The sequence below is a fragment of the Austrofundulus limnaeus genome, unplaced genomic scaffold (assembly GCF_001266775.1).
Source record: "Austrofundulus limnaeus strain Quisiro unplaced genomic scaffold, Austrofundulus_limnaeus-1.0 Scaffold6, whole genome shotgun sequence".
Lineage (NCBI taxonomy): Eukaryota > Metazoa > Chordata > Actinopteri > Cyprinodontiformes > Rivulidae > Austrofundulus > Austrofundulus limnaeus.
In genome coordinates this window covers 929,492-937,875 of record NW_013952408.1, presented here as the reverse complement: position 1 = coordinate 937,875, position 8,384 = coordinate 929,492, and the positions used below count along the sequence as shown (strand labels likewise).

Below are 8,384 nucleotides of genomic sequence, written 5' to 3'. Positions count from 1 at the left end.
ATTATATACTGTATATTAAAATAAATCCACTAAATACATTAGACAGAACATGACCAACAGTGGAATTTTGCTGCCTGCTTGTGTCAGAGGAAGCTGATTCCTCCTGTTCTGTAATTTGTTGGACAGCTGGAATTTAACACATGATTTCTTGCGAGCCTGAGCCTGGTAGCAACCTTCCGTGACTGGGATGCAGACGAGTCAAACCAGAGTAAAATRTTTTTGCTTTGAGCCATGAAAAAAAAGGGGTGGGGGTTCCATCTCTGGAATTTAGACCAAAACTTAGAAAGTCCCACCAGCTTGATAAAACAGAGCCTAAAGTGTCGCTTTTATCTGATTTCATCTTGACACTTGGCTCTGCGTTAAGGTGAGTTAGCACTATAGCAGTTTTGGAAAGTTTACGGAAAGGTGCAATTTCCTCTAAGTTAAGTTGAGCTCTGGTATCTGTTTGATGCTCGCATTGAATACCAATTCCCAGCACACATTTTATGCATATAAGGAAATGCAAATCCTCTTACTGTCACTTTCTTTGCATATTTTTAAAAACCTGCTTTCTGCAATCAACTTTGAACTTAACATTTCATTTTCAACTTCCTCAGTGTTCATTCTGTGAGCCTTTTATCTCCTCCAAAAAAAAAAAAAGACCGAAAAAGAAAAACACAGAAGCGGCTCAGAAACAGAGCAGCAATGAATGTGTRAAGGGTTGTTTTTACATTTTTATTAGGATTGACTTTAAAGTGAATATTTTATTCATATTACTCCAAAGATACACACCACAGTCTAAATTCTGCTACTATCTGAAGCTTTTTTACAAAAGGGATTGTAAATTTGACACAGTTATGAATTGTAATGGTAACATGATACTATGTGGTATTATTACAAATTTATACACCATTTGATTTCACTTTGTCTTTGAATGCCTGCTATGTTAATATATAAATATGTGAATAAATACATGTTTCAATCTGTTCATATTCTTCCCCTTAGATATAAACATTTTGAACAAATCTAACTGTATTAATATCACATCCTGAATCATAATTAGCATCAACTTAATTTTGCATTTTCTTAGGCAGTGGCAGCAACGCAGACATTTCTTTTAAATACAGACTGGTCTWACATAATGTGACACTTTGTTGCTTAAAAGTAGAGAATAGAAACCTGTGTTTTAAAATATAAGAAGACAAAAATTGAGTCATCTTTCATTTATTTATTTATTTTTTGTTTAAAGTCTCAATTTAATCACAGATTGTCTTGCTAGTGTTTGAGCTGGTCGAGTAGGACAATTCCAGTTGTGTCATTTGAGCTGATCATGTTTGCCTTGCCACAGTCAGAAAAGCCTAAATTATAGTTTAAGCCACAGAGAAGAGAACGTGTCACGGAGTCACGTGTATAAGAGTTAATGCAATGTCTAGACCAGGGGTGTCCAATCCTKATCCTCGGAACACTATCCTGCACATTTTAGTGGTTTTTCTGCTTGGATGAGTGATGAAGAGGTCATTCAGTCACTAAATCTGGTGTGTTGGAGCTGGAAAACACAATTCATGATTGGAAAAAGTTGATGGTTCCARAGAAGGGTATGCTTTTCTTTATAGCTGTTATGTGGGGTTAAAGTGAAACTGGGTGTGATGCCATCAGCCGGCGTCTCGATTACATTCACGTAATTAAATGCTCTGTCAACTGGCATATCATAATTTAAACTCTCATTCTTTGTTTCGCATCTTCAGCCTGCAATTGTCTCTGTTTTTCTCTGGTAGTTTAAAAGAAGCAGCTTCCAAGTCACATGAAAAATAGAAGTTTTAAAAGGAGACAGTTTTAATTTTAAATCATTATTTGAAGTTGGTGTCAATTTCAAGATTAAAATTATTAAAACTTAAATTGCTGGCCTTTATTTTTCAGGGACCCATTTTATGCTGATTTCCAAGTTACTGTTCTGGGGTTCATTTAAAGACATCTAACAGTTTAATTTCCCCAAAACAAATGATTTTTTCCCCTCAGTTTAAAACCAATCCAGCACTTTGTCACATCTGAAACACACTGTTCTTAAAGCCTCAAATGGCCCATTTGGCTATGATCTCAAGATCGCTTTTCTGCTTTTGTCTAGAAGTGCAAAAAGCAACACAGCTACTCGTTCTTTGTTTGAGATGTACCAAATAAGCCAGAGAGGTGAGGAATAAAAGCCTTAACAAACAAGGAGTTTGATGCAGCACAGGAGCAGAGCCTGCTGTGGGGGATTCTGCTTCTTGAGGTGAACATTGAGCTTTGTATCTTTTTATGTTATTTATATGTATAAAAAAAGCTACAAATAGAAAACAAATAGGCAATGAAGCAAAAAGTAAATTGTGTGCTAAAAACAACTTTATTAATGTACTGCTTCTGTAGTTTTGAATTAGAATTCAAAAGGTTATTTTATAAATCTTTGCCATTAAAACTCAACAAGCCCTTATATCTGTGCATCCTCACAGCTCAGATGCTCATAATTTCAAATAAGAACACTCAGGGTATCTTGGCAGAAAATAGCTGCCAGTTTAATAAAAACAGTTTCATTTTGATGTTTTGAGTTTAGTATGGCTGAAATAAACCAAATGTAAAAAAAATGCTTTCATTATAATGTCTTAAAGTCTTTTTTTTTCATAATGTGGCTATGGCAGTCACATTTCAATAAAATAATAATATTTTTTTAAAAAATAGCTTGAAACTAGATAGACCTGAAAGTCAGAGTAATGGTGTCAGCAGGATACTGGCACAACTTAAAATTATCTGCACATTTCTCCTGTTTGCAACGTCAACARTAACAGCCCAGTGAGTCACACAGCAGGTCTTTTCTACAAACACAAAAATTTGTAATCTCTAATGTAAAACCTAAYAATAAAATATACAAAATATATTTCCCAAACCCCAATTTTTATAGCCTAATTATCGCTGCATGCAGAGTCAAAAAATATGTTGCACCTCCAAGTAGTTTTTGAGACTGTAAAAGTAAATATCACACTGAGTTTGTGAAACACGCTGTGACGGTGCAAACATGCAGGGAGGGGAAAGGAAGGTAGGTTGTAAGGTTTGTTCCTGGGAGCTATTCCACTGAGGCAGGACTAATTCAAAACAYGAGCACAGGAAAAGCACATTTCAGGCAAACCATCTGTGCATTATACCAGTCTTCATTTTTATAGAAAAATAAATATATATTTTTAAATATGTGGTGTATTAAATTTACACATCTAAAATGAATCGCCTCATTAGTCACACTGTGATCAGTTTAATAGGAGGATAAAGCTGAAATTGGAGGTATTACCAGTTCTGTAAAAGATCCAACATGAACGCCACTTTCTCTGTGTAAAGGTGCAGAAGAGGGAAAAAAATGAGCAATTATCAAGTGAGGCACAATCTGCTAATAAAGCCAACCTCCTCTGCCAGCCGCTCTGCCAACTTTCCTGCTTTTCTTAGATGCACAAATACGCCCTTGCTAACGAGCACCAAACAAACTTTCGAACAGAAGACTGGAAGCTCTTTCAATGAGGGAGGAAATGGAGCTTTCTGTCACAGGAAATTAGAGATGATTGATTATTCATGCAAAACTTGTAGATCATTTGTTGGGGGGTATCTGAAACAAGCCAGGTGAATTCATCAGTTGTGAAATCAAAACTGTGAGTTGATCTGAGGGATGAGCCAAACAGTCAGGGTTTAATAGACTTAGCTTGATGGCTGCTGAGCAAGAATTGCCTGTACAACACTTACAGATCACATAAGTCTGCCCATCTCTTTTCTGGTGTTTACTTGTTTTTTTTTTTTTTTTTATCATGACTCTCTGATCTATGTTTTGGTTTTGTTCGTCAAAGGCTTTGTTTCTGTGGCTGCTTCCACCTCCTCGACTGACAAACTGCTACTTGTGTCTCATAGCAAATTACCAACTGCTTTCAGCTGTTTTGCAGAAGAGTCAGTCAGTCTGAAGCTTGAACCCAAATGAGTTGAAAATCATTGCGGGAATTGAAAGCAATTCATCCGAGCCACACACCTGAGCCACTTGCTTCCATGCTTTCTTCAACCGATTTGGAATTTACTTTCGCAAGATGAGCATGGAGTAAACTAGGTCGTACCGAAACACAGGAATCTCACAGCTCGCTGCAGATTGGCATTTTATTTATACAGCAGGAAATTGAGCACATTTTTCTTGTTAACTATGTCATGGGTGACAGAAAATCAAAGCCAAGGTGAGATAAATATAGTGATGCCCAACACTAATACCAATGGGTCAYCTTTAAAGATTGGGTTTTTAGGAAAATTTACAAATACAAAACACCTACAGGGTTTGAAAATGGTTGTGTGCAAAATCCCAAACATGACTTTTTGTCTACATAGGCTATGCCTAGAGTTGTTGCAGGCACTTTTTAAAAGACTTTAGACTTTCAAGTTATAAAGGAAGAGCCTAAGAGTCATGACAAGATCCACAGGAGGAGATGAAACAGAATAGAGGCAAGGAATTTGTAAAACAGATGGACTGCAGATTTGAAGAAAGTTCTTTCTTCTTTTCAACTTTTAAGTTGAACTTGATCTTTTCRTCCATCGTAACTCTTTATTCTGACTATTGTAATGTCCCTGAGTTGTCCTTGAAATGTGTTTTATATACGATACTTGGGTGACGTTTGCTTGAACTGAAAACAGCTAAAAGAAAAGATAGTCAATAGTTGCAAGAAGATAATCAACACCAATCTCCACATTGCTTTCAACAACAGCATCAAATTGATATGTGATTTCCAGAACTGTGGGAAAAATAATAAAAGTTTTGTCACAATGAGCAGATTAAATGGAAGATATTAAAGTTTTACGCCAGAAAAAAGAATGAAAATGAAAATCAGGCAGTTTTATAGGGAGTTATCTACCATCTTCATTTTMTGTCAGAAAGAAGCTTTTAAACAGAAGAACACTCTGACAAAAATACACAACTATTGCAGGCTTAGTATAAGAACAGAGAACTTCTGCACAAAAATAGACTTTACTGTTGGCTGCTTCTTGTATCTAAATTGGAAAGCCACATAAGTAGTCTTGTCTTTAGCTTAAAATGATGAATAATACATGGATTTATTGCTGGTTCTGCTGCATTGACTTTAATTCCTTCTTTTAATTTGCTTATTGCATGACCAACAATGCTGAACTGTAAGAGTCTGGAGTTAAATCTGGATCATTCCATGAGGTGGTGCAGATGAGGAGTTAAATTCAGGCTGACAATCAGGAAGCAGTCAGGCAAAGTAACAAAGAAGTTTCTTAAAACAAAAATTGAAAGTGCTTTAAGGCAAGAAGTTGCAAAAAATAAAAAAGGCAGATCTGAATAAAACAAGAGAAAGTCTGACATAAAGAGAACAAAAAAGTACAACCGTCTAACCCCAAGAAAAGGATTTGAAKGGGAACAAAGGAAACCAGAAACAAAAGCACAGAAAATACAAAAGACAAATTCTATATGCTATAATTAGCAGTGAGGACCAGGTGTGCCACAAATATATAAGAAYACAATAAAGAACATAAAACAGAAATTATTAAAATAGTATAAAAAAGCATAATGAAAAATATAACAAAAATTCAATACAAAATACCAAAGACTAATACAAAATACTCTTCCAAGCTACAGGGGTTAGACAATGAAACTGAAATGCTTGGTTTTAGACCATAACATCCCTTTCAGACAGCTTCCTCTTACGTCCACAGTTAATCCTGTTGGATGTGGTTTGTCCTTCTTTGTAGTATGCTGACATTACTCTGGATATTGTGGCTCTTGATACATCACAAAGACTTGCTGTCTTGGTCACAGATGTGCCAGAAAGATGTGCACCAACAATTTTTTCCTCTTTTGAACTCTGGTATGTCACCTATAACGTTGTGTGCATTGCAATGTTTTGAGCAAAACTGTGCTCTTACCCTGCTAGTTGAACCTTCACACTCTGCTCTTACTGGTGCAATGTGCAATTAATGAAGATTGGCCACCAGGCTGGTCCAATTTAGCCATGAAACCTCCCAAACTAAAATGACAGGTGTATCAGAATCAGAATAGGAATCATAATCATGTATTGTCATTCACACACAACATCAAAGATGCAGAATGAAATTGCAGTTTAGAACATTCGTCCAGAGAAACACACAAATAACAAACATGAAGGAACAAATGTCCAGGGTCTTTCACACGATGGTGCGCTACTTTTTGCAGCTTGGAATASACACAATAGGAAAGGTGAGTTAAAAAAGAAGCTCTGATCCTGGGTTTACACAGAAACACAGAATAATATGCTCAAAAAAACCCACTCACGTCAGTGCAAGGCAGCTAAGGAAGGGAGGGGGCTGGGGGTCAAACAACACATAAAGGGGAGGTAAGATGGGGCAGGTTCAGAGGAGTAGGTGACGTTGAGGGAGGTGTGGCTGTGCTAGGACCCAACCCTGGCCCCCTCCAGAGCCCAGAGTCACATCGTCTCTGCAGAGTTCGCTAGAGGTCAGAGTTTCCTCCTCCTCAGCCAACTGAGTTCCAAGGCTGGGTCCAACACGGGTGATGGGGGGTGGGAGCGAATCCAGCTTTTTGTTGACATTCCATCCTGGGGAGATTGAGACAAATACTGCCATCAAGGCCATGCCGCTGGGAGCCAAAATAAATAATCTGATTGTTTTGGAACAAAGCAGCCTTGAATTTCCTGCTGCTTTTAAAATGTCTTGACTGCAACTCTGAAGTGGCAAAAAAAACAATCAGCTGAATTTGGGGTCTTCCTTGCCTCTCACCATTTGAAGCATCACCTAGATGTAATCCTTACATGCCGGAGGCTCGCTCCTGTGCTGTGATCCTCATCAGAATCACATCCAGTTTGCGTATTATTTCCCCCAGCTGAGAGTCTGTGTGCCACCAGCCTGGCAGAATCCTTCAAGTGCGCCCGACAGCTCCTCAAACCGTTGTCAGGGTCGCTATGACTTTTCAATAAATCTGGAACCCTCCTCCGCCGATCAGCAGGAATCCAGTTATCAGAAATCCAATCTTCCACATCTTCAAAGGAAAGTGGTGCTGGCATATCAGATTCCAGCCCCAGGAGTCAGACAAGTCAAGCAGCAACCGTTTCACCTAGACAGCCACGTTCCCCTCGTTCCACGTGTGGAGAAAAATAGTGTCACTAGCATTCAGAGACCAGTTGACCAAATCCATAATTCCTTTAGTTTTGGATGGTAGGTGAAAAAAGAGCTCGAAGAAGCAAAAAGCAGTGAAGCGGGGGGGGGGGTCCTGCTCCACTGAAGTCCAAGCAAGCAGAGAAAAAAGGTAACCCCAGACTCTGAGGAAAAAAAGCTTGTTTATGCCTATCGTTTTTGGTTTATGTTTTTAAAAAGGAGTTCTATCGTTTCAAACTGTGATCATCATGCTCTTAAGTGCTACAGAGAGCTACAAGAGCTTATACCCTAAAGAACTGTTCAATGCTCTCAATTACAAAGTATGAGCTCTGAGATACAAGATTTAAAAATAAATGYAACTTGGCACAATGATAATGAAAGTACTCTTAAAATAATCCACAGTAAAAAAGGAAAATAATCATGCTTTAAAAAATGTACAAAGCTTTTTTTGTACGTTTTTTCAATAACTGACATTTCAATAAGTTCACAATTTGGTGTGTGTTTGTCTATAAATTGTCACTTTACTGTGAAAGCAACTGTACAAAATGGTAATGAAACAGAACAAGTGAGCTGAAATTTGAATTGGTTATGTAGCATCTGGAGCTTTCTTTCTGTCAAGATCTTTGTCAGTTAGTTTTTGTATATGTTTGCCTTCTCTTCTCACAAGGTTATTAATGTAAATTATGTTTTGTTTGTTCATTTTCCTCTCCAACATAAGTCTATATTTGACATTTTGAACCAACATGTAAAACTACTCCATCCATCCATCCATTTTCTGTACATGCTTCTTCCTTTTCAGGGTCGCGTGGGTCACTGGTGCCCATATCCAGCAGTCACAGTGCGAGGGGCGGGGTGCGGGGTACACCCTGGACAGGTCGCAAGTCCATCACAGGGCCACACTGAATTTGTTCCCATTAAGATTATTAAACAAATAAAGGAATCAATTTGATTCCACTGAGAATGTTGCCCTTAAAACAATAATTACAAAATCTTCTGGTAATCTTGGGAATCAGAGGCTCTAAACCAGGGGTCTGCAGCCTTTACTATCAAAAGAGCCATTTCTGCTCCTTGACTCACTCATAAAATGTGTCCAGAGCCGCAAAACAAGCTACAGCTGTGATTATCAACTGGTGGTCCGTGGGCCTTTTCGAGGCATTTTTGTGAGCCTTTGCGGCCAGTGGAGGTGACATAATAAAACTAATAAATACACTGAGAATATTATTATTTTTATACATCAGGACAAATGAAAAGACTATATT

The 8,384-nt window shown here is 37.8% G+C and overlaps 1 protein-coding gene across 1 annotated transcript in view; it reads right to left on the bottom strand.

The window, feature by feature from the left end:
• LOC106533190 (corticotropin-releasing factor receptor 2) overlaps positions 1 to 8,384 on the bottom strand; it is a 39,938-nt gene that overhangs the window by 14,245 nt on the left and 17,309 nt on the right. The gene's annotated exons all lie outside the window — the stretch shown is intronic.